Source organism: Cyprinodon tularosa, unplaced genomic scaffold (assembly GCF_016077235.1).
Source record: "Cyprinodon tularosa strain WSP-4 unplaced genomic scaffold, ASM1607723v1 ctg734, whole genome shotgun sequence".
Taxonomy (NCBI): domain Eukaryota; kingdom Metazoa; phylum Chordata; class Actinopteri; order Cyprinodontiformes; family Cyprinodontidae; genus Cyprinodon; species Cyprinodon tularosa.
The window spans coordinates 188,938-204,669 of NW_024039490.1; the positions used below are offsets into that span (position 1 = coordinate 188,938).

General features: G+C 36.9%; 1 long non-coding RNA gene across 1 annotated transcript in view; it reads right to left on the reverse strand.

Annotated features, from left to right (window-relative positions):
- Positions 1-15,466, reverse strand: part of LOC119772947 — a 161,191-nt gene extending 145,725 nt beyond the window's left edge. The window contains exon 1 of the long non-coding RNA XR_005279319.1: positions 15,032-15,466. This is a non-coding gene — a long non-coding RNA (uncharacterized LOC119772947). The remainder of the gene's footprint in view (positions 1-15,031) is intronic.
- Positions 15,467-15,732: the final 266 nt, after the last annotated feature.

Sequence of the window (15,732 nt, forward strand, 5' to 3'; positions counted from 1 at the left end):
CTACGATGACGGCGGAAAGAAAGTTGTGGATAAAAGTGCAACAGTGTGCAAGCATTGTGCAACACACATTGTACTTTACAAGACATAATAGATTTTCCTAACAATCAACATATATTGAACCGAACTGAAAACCGTGACAACGAAACCGTGAACCGAACCGGACCATGGATTTTGTGAACTGTTCCATCCCTAATATATATATATATATATATATATCTATATATCTATAGATATATATATATATATATATATATATATATATATATATATATATATATATATATATATATATATATATATATATATATATAGATATATATAGATATATATATAACTTGTATTTGATCTCCTTTGTTAACTGCATTCATACAGCTTAACTCTCCAGCATGCGAAGCAGAGGACGCAATGACAACACATCGCTCTGTGTTTACGTAATTAAACATGGATGGTAGTGCTGGAGCTTGTCTGCTGCTGCAAGACACAGAATAGTGACATTTGTTGAATATTAATGTCGCTTAGGTCGGATGACTGCGACCTTGCCATTCAGACACAGGTCGCATTTAAAAGATCGATTCGTATCGGATTCCAGACCACATAGCCAAGTGGCCTGGGTGGCATTGGAAAAAAACACATCTGTGTTGTTCAGACTGCCATGGAAATATCAGATACATGTCGCATATGGGCAACAAAATCAGATTTGGGTCACTTCAGGCTGCTGTGTGAATGTAGCCTAAGACTTATTACAGTCATTAAAGGTGATATCACTCAGGTAAGATCACTCAGAGTATCGTAGACGAAATAACATTTATGTAACATTCTAAGAAAGTGACCTCCACTTCTTCTAATATTTATATTCACCCGAAAGCTAGTATTTTTCAAGTCTAGTTTGACATGACAAGTTATTCAATATCCATTACCTAGAAAGCTAAAAAGACCTCCATCTAATGCTCATTGATCAATATTTCAACACATACATGACTGCCTGTCATAAAACATTACTTCTCAGAGGGTGAGCTTAATGCTTGAATTTAATTGATATTTGACACTTACAAAGTGGTTGTCCCATTTTCAATTGATTTCCCATTTTAAGACAAGACATGTTTTTTTCTGCTATGAAAGCACTCTAACTCCTTTTTTTTAACTAGAAGCAATGGACTTAATGGAAAGGAGCATACAAAGTTGTTTGACATTTCTGAAACAGAATTAGAAAAGAAAAATCTTTTAGAAGTGAAATGAGGTTGTTAAGGCCACATGTCGAATAAATACAGCAAAGAGGATCAAAGTAACTTATTTTCACTGTAGCATGCCAAATTGTAAAGGCTTTTACTCAACAAATATTCACACAAACAAGCAAAAATCACATTAAACACCTGTTATTACAACAAACACACTATAATAGCCAAAAACAAAATCTTGTCCATCTTTGCCCACCATTTGGAATAGTTCTCCTATTCCATGGATGCAGAAATGGAACAGGATGACTGCTAACTGAAGATGTCTGTCTCACACCATGTAGGTAAAAGCTCAAAAGAATGACTGTTCGATTGCACATCACTGAAAGGCTCACACAGATGGGGCATGTTGCAGTCATTTCACATGACTGATTTTCACTTTAAAATTCTAGGACTTGGCTAGGAGAGTTAGTCAATTCAGGCAAATGGAAATCCCTATCTGCTGCATTATCGCATCAGCCGTGACAACCATGTCTGCAAGCTTACATGAAAGAATTGATGTTAGAAACATGGAAAAGACAATGCAATGCTTCCAGTAAAGTTCTATGTTCACTCACAAAAAAGTCTGGAAAGCTTTGTGTTAAAAAAAAAGGGAATTAAACATGGTGAACAAGCCTATTGTTAGCCATTGTTTTTGCTGGAGTTGCAATATCCTCCATTTTACTGTACTACTACCTGTAATAAAGAAGTAAAAAAATTTTTTTTTAATATTTATTAAACAAAAAAAGTTTTATTAGTTCTCTCAGTGGATTGTTCTTATAGCTAATGGAATGCTTAGTCTCTTTACTCCACTCAACAATTAGTAAATCACTAAAGCAGTTGATCATAATTTTTAATAATTGATTCATTACACAGGGCTGCTCAGTGTTACAGTGGGTAGCACTGCTGCCTGGCAGCAAGAAAGTTCCAGGATTGATTCCCAGCCCGGGGTCTTTCTGCATGGAGTTTGCATGTTTTCCCTGAGCATGCATGGGTTCTCTCTGGGTACTCCAGCTTCCTTCCCACAGTCCAAAAACATGACTGTTAGGTAACTGGCTATCCTAAATCCTCATTAGGTGTGAGTGTTTGCTTGAATTATTTGTTTGTCTCTGTGTTGCCCTGCGATGGACTGGTGACCTGTCCAGGGTGTACCCCGCCTCTTGCCTATTGACTGATGGAGATAGGCAAAAGCACTGTTCGCGATCCCGCTTGGGATAAGCGTGACGGAAAACGGATGGATGATTCATCACAATGATTCCAAATCGTTTTCAATATACATTTAATATACATTCAATATACTGTACATTCAAGCCTTCCTTTTAGGATCACTTATTAATTACTTCAAATATGAACTGTGGCAAAGTCATTCCCTTGTGTCTTTTAAGACATGTTAAATGCAAATATCACTTAAGTTGACATGTTTATCTGTTTATATTTTTATAAGCAAAGTTGCCCCTCCTTGCATTACTAAAACAGCAGTTTCTGTATGTACAGTATAACATTCGTTCCATATTTTCTCATTAATTTATACCTTTAACTATCAAAGCAGCCAATAGTTTCCAAACATAACATGTTCTATAACATTTTTGAAAGCTTAGAAGTAAAAATAGGGAAATTCTTTGCACTATCTTCAGCCTTCTTGTTACCTGGTAAAAGTCTTGCTTTCTCTTCCTTCTTTGGATGGAATAATTAACCAAAGACATGTTGATATGGCATTTAAAAAATGAAATCCTTTTGTACAGCTTCTTACATCTCTGTATATTTTATGTATTTGTTTATAGATGATTGGAACTGTCATTACATTTCCTTTCATGTCAATACATGAGCCAAGGTGCAGAGATGGCAAAAGTACTCACTTTCAATACGTGAGTAAAAGTACAGATACTTGTGTTAAATAATACTCTGGTAAAAGTGGAAGTACTGATTAAACTTCTCTACTCAAGTAAAAGTAACAAAGTACAGGCTTGTAAATTTACTTAAAGTATAAAAGTAAAAGTAGAAACCACTTTTTTTCATGCTGTTGCCTAAATTTTCAATGGATGTCTGCCAATAGGACTAGATCTCCGTTGTGTTCATTTTCAATCATCTCGTCGTCCATGCTACTATGCTAACGCCACCGCCACCAAGCTGCAATGATTTGCCGCGAATGAATACCGCCGAATCTGTCGATTCATCTTGTAGTGGTGAGTCAAATGCAACGTAGATTCCCATCCAATTAGATTGAATTTGGTATTGATGACGTGAAAAATAATAACGTTAACTCCATTGAAAGGATTCAAAACTAAAGTAACGAGACAATTTTTAAAAATGTAAGGAGTAGAAAGTACAGATATTTGTGTAAAAATGTAAGGAGTAGAAGTAAAATGTCGCCATAAAAATAAGTAGTAAAGTAAAGTAAAAATATCAGAAAAATCTACTTGAGTACAGTAACCAAGTATTTGTACTTCGTTACTTCCCATCTCTGCCAAGGTGTAATTACTGTAACTCCATATTTAGTAAAAGATTTAAGCGCAGATACAAACAAAAAATAGTTTTGCTTTAGATCAGGCCCACTGTTAGAGTTTAATGATAAGTATTTAATCACTCTTATTTTCATTATATTAGGAAAAAAGTGGTGTTACTTAACATTTTGGTGGCACCATTTCTGTGGCTCTCTAATTGCACAATTAGATCACCTTAATTTCTCAAACATCAAAACATCAGTTAACAATTATGACAAGAGATCTTTATCTGGGCTTATTATCTTAGATATCAAAAAATCAATCTAATAATGTCTGGTCTGATTTAAAAATGTCCTACATGCAAGTTCCCATTGGTTAGGAATAAAGGCCAAGAACAACAATTTCATAGTCGTTTTCTCGCTTTTAGTTTCTGTAAAAGCACATCCACCAAAAGAGTTTTTAGAAATATCTACTGTAAACAGGCTCAAATGAATTGTAAACCAACTGGATATGCACCAATAAATGATTTTGAGGCCAATTTAAAATTATTGTGTTTTTATTACTTAAGAGATTTCTCTGTGAGAAATCCGAATAAAAAAGGCATATCCTCATTCCACAAATTGAAACTTTTACTGTCTTAGAAATAATTAAATGAAAAAAAAGGCCCAACTTTGCAGAGCCCTCTTTCTACATTGCTATGATTTTACAAATGTAATAAATTCCTCCAAGGCATTGGACTGAGTCCTATGTTCAAATAAGACCCAGCTAATGTATGATGACTGATAAATCTGCTCTTTTGTTCTTTCAGCTTAAATTATGCAGTAGGAGATCTGAACCTTTTACTGCATGGTGGAATAAAAAAGTTACAGAAGATTACCAAAGTATTTGCTGGAAAGACAATAAGTCAAAAACAAGTTAAGAACTCCAAAATATTTTGCATATAAGAATTAACAAATGTCTCCGATCTTGTGGAGGATGAGCTTTGGCTCGTATTCATGTATGAAACAGAATACAGCAATGTAACTTTTTTCTTAGCATGCCTCACATTAGATTAGATAGATTTTCTACAAGATAAATTCATAAAACATCAAGGAGAACAACACAGTAATATCTGACAGAAAAGCACAGTCTGCTCTCAGGTTTATGTTTTTTGCATATTTTTGAAAGTTAATCTATCGGATTCAATTAACAATAGATTAACTTCAGGAAAGACTTTGTAATATTGGCGATCATGGTATTGTCATCCAAACAATCGGTATAAGCGGTAAAACATTGTATCATGATAGTGTTTGGGAATTACAACCATTTCAAAAATATGCAAAAAACATAAACCCGAGAGCAAACTGTGCTTTGGATTCAATTAACAACTCTGCAATAGATATGATGAAAAAATATCTAACCATCTAACACAAAAATGTATACTAACATTTAAAAAATGTTTTTAAAAACCAGATATGATTTGACCATTTTAGTGTTTTACTAACATAAATCATTTAAATCAAAATCATCATCTTCTAACTAGGAAGAAAATTATCATATTATTACATCCTATGTTCACTGTAGTCTCACACCTTGTAGATTTCAAAATAAAGGAACATTTTAAAGATGACAATTGGAGCTGATGTTTCATTTTGCATTGACGATGATTCGTCAATCATTTAATCAATGTATCGATTTGGATCAGTGAATTGCCTCACCCTCTACATTTTTCATATACTATTTAACATCTTAATCCTGTTTACACAATAGGCTTTAGTTGACCTATAACATATCTTATTTCTTATCTTAAGATATGTGGAACGAGGGATCGTTAAGGGGGAACGAAAACTTGTCTTTTGAGTGAGATGATTACTTTTGGGCAAATATAGAAAAAAAACCTCCAAAAGCAACGGATGGATCTTCAAAGATTCCAAATAAGAGATGCTAAACTGCACATGTATTTTTTCTTTCAGTACGTTAAATCAGCGGTCCCCAACCTTTTTTGTACCACGGACCGCTTTAAGTTAGACAATATTTTCACGGACCAGGGGGTGGACTGTATTTTACTTGATCGTACTTATACACCCCAGCCCCAATATATATATATATATATATATTTTTTTTATTATTATTTTTATTTTCTTCTGTGCGGCCCGGTGGTTGGGGACCGCTGCGTTAAATAACTGGGCGTGTGGTGGATGATCTGCAAAGATTGTGCTTTTTGCACAGTTATGTACTATGAAATCAAAGAAGAAAAAACTCCTCATTGCAAAGTGATGTTCACTTTCACCCCTTCTTTGCAGGCACATTTAGTATGCTATTGTTTTATAGACATACTAAAATATTTAAGTTTTTTTCCTTCATTTTTGTTTAATTACATTATATAACTATTGCCTGCCATCCTGCAGTATTATTGTGTGCTGACCTGTGTATTTATCTTTAATATTATTCCACTATTCTTATTTTTTAGTTTAAATATGTGTAGATGCACACACAGTATCCCATCCTCTGATATTGTCTGAATGGCTAATTTGTGGCAACAACGACAGCAAATATTTTTGAATGCAGTACAAAAAAGGGTGCAAAAACTGCAGTTGCATTTGAGCTTTAGATTTAAAAATGTGTTTTCCATGTGGTAAATATTTACATTTTTGGATCCTTCATCCATGAATTTGTGTGGCTTAGTTATTAGAATATAATCTGCATATTGATGAAGGCAAACACATAGAAAATTGTTTGCACTTGCTGTCAGCTGGATTTTAAACATAAATCACTTTGATCTGTCTTTTAACTGCTTTGCACGTATAAACACATTTGCACCTGTTTTAAGATGTACAAACCTTCTCAAGATCAGTCAAGTCTTCACGGTGACAAGGGGGCTCAAAATTCATCTAAATACATGATTTCATAGCAAATTCAAAAGGTACTGCAGGCTAAATAAGTAGACTGGCAAACTCAAATATTAGATTAGAAAATTAAAAATTTACACAGGCAAACACATACATAAAACTAACAAACACATAACTAAGATTAACAAACAAGGAAACGTGATACATGTAGCGAAACCAGCTGCAAGTTAAGAAAAGCAGCAATCACAAAAAAAAATAAAGGGAGGCAAAGTGTAAACATGCACCAAGCCCACTGCAAAAAAACATAAATGATACTAACACACAAGCACAAAAATGTGTAAAGGAAAAGAAAAATGAAATGTCATCCAGAGGACATACTGTGTGGATCAAAGATTGAAAAAGGTAAGATTTCTTTTTTTTAAACACTTAAACTCTCTTAGCATTCATTTAATGCCTTTACCAATGCTACGTTCACACCGCAAGCAGCAGAAGCACCAAAAATGCGCATGCTGCTTCAATTATTGATGCTTGTACAACTTTAGTTAGTTCTGACGCCAGCAGAAGCATCTTTGCTGCTCTAGCTGTGCGGTTGAAAAGTGGGTCTGATGCGCGTTGGGCGTAGCTACCCTATCCCTTTCAATGGCAGCTATATTTTCAGTCGGGGAAAAGTAGTTTTAATATGTTTTTAAGTGAGAAAGTCCACCTGAAAACTTTATCTGTGCAGTTAGTCATTTCATCAAGACTATGATCCTGATTTCAAATATTATTTTGCTGGCGGAGCCTTTTTACAGTTTTCCACTACTGTTTGCAGCAGCTGGAAGGCATTTTTTATGTACGTAATCCAAACTGCAGGCTCCAGAATAATAAATCGAACATATTTTATCTGAAGGTTTCGACATTTTAGGTTAATTTAGGGGTTAATAAACTGTTTTAGGGGAGTGATCATAGCGATCGGCATCAGCAGCTCTGTCTGTCTGCTTGCCAGCTACCAGATCAGCTGCTCTGATTGGTCTGATTAGTGAATCGAGCAGCAAAAGTTCAATTTTTCCAACTCCAGCAGCTGCGGCTCCTGAAGCGCATTGCACGCATCAGATGCTCAGAAACTTATGAGGCGCTGCTTCAGCCACTCAGATGCGCTGCTCCTGCTGCTTAAAACGCACTGCAGGACCTTTTGTTGCGCCTTAATGCACTTTGCATGTAAACTTGCTGCTTTTGCTGCCTCTGAACGAAGCGTAAGCGTCTGGTACCATATGAGTTGATGACTGTCTTCCCCGATTGGTCTGAAGCACTTGCATTATGTTAATGCAATCCAATCCAATTTGTTAATCCAATATGAAACCTTTTTAAACCTGCAGTTTTTTTCTTCCTGTAGTATTTTTAGTATTTTAATTTGCATGTGTTTTTGGTCACTTTGGGCATCAGTTATGTATTTTCTTTCTACTCCACTGCTCTTAATTTCCGGCAGCATTCCTTCATTGACACATTTGTTCTTTGCATAGGTTTTTGGGTCTCATTTTTAAGTTTGCAAGACCTTTTCATTTTTTCTTGAAATGATGTACAAGCATGTCATTGTTCCTGTTATAGAAGTCTTACCCATGTTTTCCACCACTCACTCTTTTCATAACCAATCGTTGCAATTTCGTTTCACATCCTCGGTCATGATCATTACCCTGATAGCTGGCGTAATTGCTCATTTCACTCACCTGTTTAACTCTGCCCGGTTACAAATTATAACTCATCTTATCCACCTGCTCCTGCTGCTTTATATACAGCTCGGCCCACCTATAAGTGCCAGATCACTGTTAATGTTTGAAATCATCATAGATATCCTATTTCATGCTCACGTTCTTGGTGGTCAGTTGAGAGAGGGTTTTAGTTTCCTTTTCCTGGCCATGCTCAAATTTTAAAGTACCATACTTTTCAAAGTGTTTCATAGTCATATCAAGATTTAATGTACTGTAGTTTTCCTGATATCCTGCCTTGTTCTGCCTCTCAACTACTGAGCTTGCCTGCTCCTATCTGAACATTCTGCCTGAACTCTGTGAGGTTCCTGGAATACTGGACCAGCCTGTACCTGTTCTGCTCGGAACCCCTTACCGGGTTAGGACCCCTGGATCTCTGAGCATATCTGTTCTGAACTATTTCCCACAGTCTATCTCGCCTCGAATATTGGGTCCTAAGTTCTGGGCTCATAACATCATCATCTGTGGAAAGCTTGTCCTATAATATTATACCCTCTAGTTTCGGATATCCTGTAAACCTTAATAAGTGTATTGGGGTAAACATAAATGTCCTTCTACAACAAAACCAAGCAGTAGTTTGATGATCTGATTCTCACATAACAACAGGTAAGGGTGTTATACCACTCAGTTATGTATTTGAACTATAAAGGAGCCTTAATTGGCGCACATCCTTTCATCGATTTTCCGTAAGTTTATCCCTGCTGGGGTTGTGAGGGGTGCTGGTGTGTATCTCCAGCTGGGAGGGAGGTCCGGTACACCCTGGACAGGTCGCCAGTCTATCACAGTGTAAGACAGAGTACCCAGAGAGAACCCATGCATGCACATGGAGAACATCCAAACTCCATGCAGAAAAACTGGAAGGAATCGAACCCAGAACCTTCTTGCTACAGGGCAAAGTAAAAAAAAAAAATTTGAAACAGGCACAGCTATAAGGTAGCTTGCTGCAAGGTAGCACTACTACCTACTGCTCCATAGTGCAGTCTGCCTTAATTAGCATTTTCATGTAATTAGTCATACATAATTACTTTACATTGTAAGAGAACAGGGATACACATAGCTCTGTATTTTGGGTTAAGGCAAAACATTTTACTGTAAATGCTTTAGGCCTAATTAGCACAGTTTACATTACTTTCTGTAAACGGTATTTGTGCATTATTCCTTTAAGTATTATTTACACAATATATTTCCTTACTAGAAACACTGAAAATAAGTAATTTTAATGACTCCTTACTCAGTGGCTACTTGTACTTATAAGAATGTTGTTCTCTGTATATTAGTGTGAATATAAGGTACGATCCCTAAAGGACAAATTGACTGAATTTTACTTTTCTGATAAAATAAAATTGTCAGTTTATGATAAACAGCCAGAATGTTGCGAATCTCTAAAAAAACTGTTTACCTTTTTTTGCTTTAAATATTTTGTGCATGTGCTCATAATATTGGATTCCAGGCAAACAGCAGGGGGTCCTGATAGCTGAGAAAGGAAACAAGCAGCTATCAAGACCCCCTGCAGTTTGCTTATCATTGTGGAATTGGAGCTAAAGATGGCATTAGACACCCGCTTCAAAAAACCCACTGTAATTTACACAAGGCAGACAGCACTGTGAGAATCATGTTCTTTGATTTCTCCAGTGCATTTAACACAATTGAGCCTGATTTATTTGTCAGAACCAGAAGACTCAGGTGGAGGCATTAACAATTTTCTCCATCAAAGACTACTTGACAAACAGGCAGCAGATAATGAGACTGAAAGAGTGTAAGGAGAATTCCCCAATTCTCTTTTAAACTCATAAATTTCATAAATCTTGGCTACAATATCAAAAAGGCTCCCAACATTTATGATGGCAGTGAGTCACTAGAATTAAATCTGGGTTTCAGTATTGCTGTGTTTCTGCAGTTTTTGGATCTCTTTAAAAGTTTCGTACTTGTGTTGTCATGCAGTTGGCTTCAGCATAGGCCCCGCCCCCTGATGGTCAAGCAGTATCAAAGCCAACAGTGAGGCTGCCTCTGCATTCTTGCCAACAATAAGCCTGTATTTAGCAGCTTTTTTCTTCAAAAAAGTGACTAGCGGCAAATCTAGTTTTCCTAACTTGTTGGAGACTTTGGTGGCAAAATGATTGTCTTCTGTAAATTGTTTCTCCAGATAAGACAGAGAGATACAGAAGATCCTTCCTGCCTGTAGCCATCAATATCTACAACAACTTTTTGAAAAAATCCTTTGTGTTCATACATTTAATTTCCAGTTGGGATCAATAAAGGATATTTGAACTGATTCTTGAATTGGGGAAGTGGTAGCCTAGTGGTTAGAGCAGAGAAGAATGCAAGTATCCAGTTCGATCCCAACAGCCTAAGCTTTGGGTCCCTGCGCAAGACTCTTAACCCACTATTACTCCCCAGGCACCGCACATTGGCAGCCCACTGCTCCCCAAGTGGATGGGTTCAGATGCAGAAGTGAATTTCTCCATTTTGAGATCAATGATGTTCAATTACTTTTATTATTATAAATTGAATTGAATCAAGCTGAAAATTGAATTGAATATTTGAGAATGAGAAAACATTTGACATAAGTTCTTCTTCTGACATATTTTTTTACTATTGGAAAAGGTAGAAACAAATGGCACCATCACATCTTCACTGCAGGAAAACAACCTCTGTTTTTACAACTCAATTGTTGTAAACAGCAGCTCATCTACAAGATATGTGTAGCTTTACTTGTAAGTTGTTGCTTTGGAAAAAGGATATGAAGATCCTTGTGGGTTCCAGAGGTTATATTATCAGTTAATTAATTAATTGCCAGTGTCAAAATAGAACACGTTCTCTTTACAGAAAGATGTATCTCTGCTTCTGTCTCCTTGAACCCCAGTCGGCCTCGGCAGATGGCCGCTCACACTGAGCCTGGTTCTGCTGGAGGTTTCTTCCTGTTAAAAGGGAGTTTTTCCTCTCCACTGTCGCTACAAGCATGTTTAGTGTGGGGGATTGTATTTGAGTCAATGAGTCAATGCAATCAACTGGTTTTCCTTAGATAGAAAACTTTGTATCAATTTGACTGTATGATCTGGTTGAACTGTAAAGTGCCTTGAGATGACATGTGTTGTGAATTTGGCGCTATATAAATAAACTGAATTGAATTGAATTGAATGTAGATTTATAAACATTTTTTGACATTCATCCATGCTAAGTGTGTTTGCAGATGTTTTTCTGTGATGCTCACATGCATGATCACCAGCCCAACAACCTCGACCATCTAATCCCATCCCATTTCATTCCCTGAGTTAGAGCGGCTCTACCTCAGTTTTTATATTCATACAATAATACTCATAGGTTTTGCCTTTTTTGTGCACAACAAATGTTTCCTACCAATCTTTTACACATTAGTACCATCTACTTGGATTATGTATTGAAATCTGATGACACATTAAGAAGATATGTTTGGTATTTTATAGAGAACACATCTTAAGGAATATTGCATTTTTTAACCTGTGAGGAAGGGAAGTATCTTATTAGCAAAGGTCTTGTTCTTTGAGAGGTTGGTCCAATCCCACCATCCTCCAATTCTGTATCTTGGAAAATTGGTTTTATTTTATTAGTCAGACACAAACATCCATCACAAATCCACTTGTATTCTTAGCTTTTATCCGTGTTGGTGTATAGGCTATTTTCCCAAAACATTTAGCTTCTGTCACTTAAAAAGAGAATAAAATGTCCATATTGAAAGAAATCTTATCCATTTTTGTTAATGTGCCAGAAAATTGGTCTTAGCTTAAAAGCATTTTTTTGTATCTAAAGTACAGCTCTATAGAACATAGAAATAGAAACATTGAGTAAAAGCCTTGGAAGACAAGCAGGTATGAAACCGTCAGCCTTCTGAAGCAGGATGACAACCTGAATAAATCAATTGGAGGCAAAGCTGTGAAAACGCGACAGGGCAGATACTGTGCCAAACGCAAAAGCATGCAAAGCTACGCAGAGGCTTCGCTTATATTTTTTTCCACTGTCATGGCAATAAAGCTCGCTGAATTGAAAATGTATTTCAACTCTGAGACCCTGAGAGGAGATGAGAAAGGAGAGATAAGCTAAATTGGAGGAATGGAGACTTAAAGTGTGCTGAAGCACCAGCCTCTCATAAATAGGTTTCTGTCATTATGAGCCTTTCTGCCTTTTTTTTTTTACATTTGAATCTGCTAAATTCTATATTAGATGTGAACATTTTTATCATTTTTTTGTTGTTGTTGTAAATTGTGCTTCTTAAACACACGTCAGTAGTGCCGGTTTCTCAGACTGAAAATATGGCTAAATGCCCAGGTTGGCATCCAAACAGGAAGCGGCAAAAGAACTCTTAAAAAGAATTATTTCTGTCAGTTATGCACTTCACTTTTGTAGTGTTACTTATTTGCACATAAGGTCAAACCTTTTGTGTAGCACAGAGAACACGCAATAAGAAAATGTTGCAGTCATCTTCAGTTACATAATGATGCTAAAGGAAAATCTAATTATCACAACTGATTAGTTAAAGAGTTATTCTATTTTACCCTTTTTTCCCAGCTGTTAAACAATATACTGTTCAACTTTGTACCTGTTATGGTATCATGCACCAAGATTTTGGGAGCGGGATAACTTTGGGTTTTAAACATTGTGAGGTAGAGTTTCAATAACGCTTTTGCCTTGCAGGAAGGTCCTGGTTTCAATTCCTTTCCTAGGGTCTTTCAACGTAGAATTTTTTTTATCTCCATGTGCATGAACGGGTTCTTTAAAGGTACTCTGGCTTCCTCCCACTATCCAAAAAGCATGACCGTTAGGTTATTTGGCATCTCTAAATTGAAAAAATTGAAAATTAAGGTGTGTCCTTGTGTTGCCCCGTGATTGACTGGCGACGTGTCCAAGGTGTACCCCGCTTTGCACCAATAGACTGCTCGAGAGAGGTGCAAGCCCCACTGTGACACTGACAGGGAGATGATAGATGGGTTTCCATGAACATTTTTTTCTAAGTACCAAATAAATTTGCTGTTTTGGTCTTTAAACCATTGTTTCACCCTAAACTTTGTGGAAGGGTGTAAAATCACGCTGACAGAGGTTACAGGTAAAGGTGAATGTTACTTAGTTGAAAGGGAGCATATTATTAGCAATACTACCAACCAATTCTCATTATGAAAGCGTATGAAATCGTACAAAAAGTTATGGACCGTAATTTCGTACGTTTTGGACATTTTATTCGTTGTATGCGCATCTGACGCACCATTTACGAATCTAGAATATAAATTACAATTAGCCCTAACCCTGACCCTAACCCTAAGATATAAAACAGCAAGCAACGTAGTTAGAGACATGAATAAGTGATGATTGCACTGTTTTTCCCATTTTTACGTCCGTCCGCGGATCCGCTTTTTTTTTCTGTCTGCCAGCGCATGCGCACTGATGTGGTTTTTTGAGGAAAAACGTCCAACACGTACGAAATAGTGTGCATGACTTTTCGTACGATTTCATACGCACTGATAATGAGAATATGTTGATACTACTTAAATAGGTGGCATGTGTCGACAGCTCCTTACTCATCATACTACCTCCTATTCATCCTATTCCCATGTGGCATGTAGTCCCCATGTTAAACCAAACCCTGCTGTCCATGTCCATTTTTTTTAAATTGTGTTGATATCCTTTTTTGTGCAGTTATGTTGGGTACTTTGTGATATCAGCCTATAAGGGCTTTAGGCATTGTAAATGTAGAGTATGTTTGATGAGCCAAAAAGAGGGTCTTGCCAAAGGCCCCGACCATGAGATGGCCACAACCATCTCATGGCTCTACATTCCATCACACAGGAGAAATATATTTTAGCCTGTAAGAAATTCTACCTGAGTTACAAAACAAGAGCTCCCCCGAACTAATGTTGCATAAAGAACCCCACTAGTGTCTCCAGCTCAAGGGTGTAAATGCTGCCCCTTGTGGAGCAGAAAGGCGTAAAGAAGAAGAAAAAAATAAGATCAATAAATAAAGAACAACTAGGTCCCAAAATGTCCTGACCCTTGTAATCCTGTACAGGGACAAGTGGATTAATAAAGGTTCATTGAATAAACGCGCGCACAAATACAAACACTCACACAGATATATGTTTCTGCACCCCCCCCCAACACAAACACGCAGGGTTGGATTTGTTTTTAAAGCCCACCCTGATTGGGGGAAGGCGCAGCCAACCTTCAGCGCATCAAGGATATAGAAACAGCCACACCCTCTCAGAGTGGAGCACGAAACCCAAACGCACCCAGCTTTGGAGCCCATTTTAATACGTTTTATTGAAATACTTAAAAGCGAGCATTATGCACCACTAATAGATTTTTTTTTTTTTTTTTTCGGGGTGGGTTATTTTCTTATTAGTTATTTCTGTCAGTTTCATCCGCAAAACCTTACTAAAACCCACTTTTTCATGTAGATTTAACGTCTTGTTTTTTTGTTTTTTCTACAAAGACAGGAACTCTGGTTTAAACCACCTGTGAATGTGCGGAGTAGCTGACACATTACGCGCAGTCCTCTGCAGGAATGATGCATGCTGAGGGATGTTGCACCACAGATAATCTTGGTTTCTATTGTTCATGCAAACCTTCAAGTTTGATCATCTTAACTTCAGATCTCGGTAACTGCGTGCGAAAAAAAAAACTAAACAAAAATAAATAAACAGAAAACAAAAACACAGACATAGATCCTCTTTTATCTCAGACAACGGCGTTGACCTCCAGCCGCTCTCAAGAACCAAAGAGAGCGCACAATATCATCCTTTTTCTATGACAGATTTATAAATAAAAATGAAGAGTTCACTTACATGCGTGTCTCTCATATTGGTGCCAGATCCTCCTTATCTTGTCTCCACATTCTCTTCTCAGATCAAGGAGTTTGTTTCATCTATTATTTCAGTGGAGTTACGCACAGACCTCCCAGCCTCTCTCAACCTGCGTCTCTGCTTCGTTTGCCTCATTTTGCCCCACAGAAGGAGTGGGACGGATCCGCAGGACGCGGTTTATCCATGGTGGCAGAGAGCGCAAAAAAACACGCCGTGCGCCCCGGAAAACAGACCAAACTAAAGCGTACCCCCTCCGAAAGTTCAAGCATACAATGCTGCTTATAAACTCATTTTGAAGAAGTTAAAATGAAAGCGGATCCGATTCCGTGAAGGAAAGTTTAAATACCGGAGAGGGACGGCTTTGACGGGATGAGGAGAGAAACGGCTGTGAAGGACTCTGTCACAGGAGCTGATAGAGGGAAGGAGGGAGGGAGAGAGAAAGAGAAAGAGGGAAGCGGGGGTAGAAAAAGGATCCAAGAGTCCGACACGCTTCACAGTCTCTCGGTTCCAGCCTCATTTCTTGCTTCTTTTAAGAAAAAAAAAAAAAAAAAAAAAAAAAAAAAAAATATATATATATATATATATATATATATATATATATATATATATATATATATATATATATATATATATATATATATATATATATGTACAATTATTACTGTTTTATTGTTCATATATAT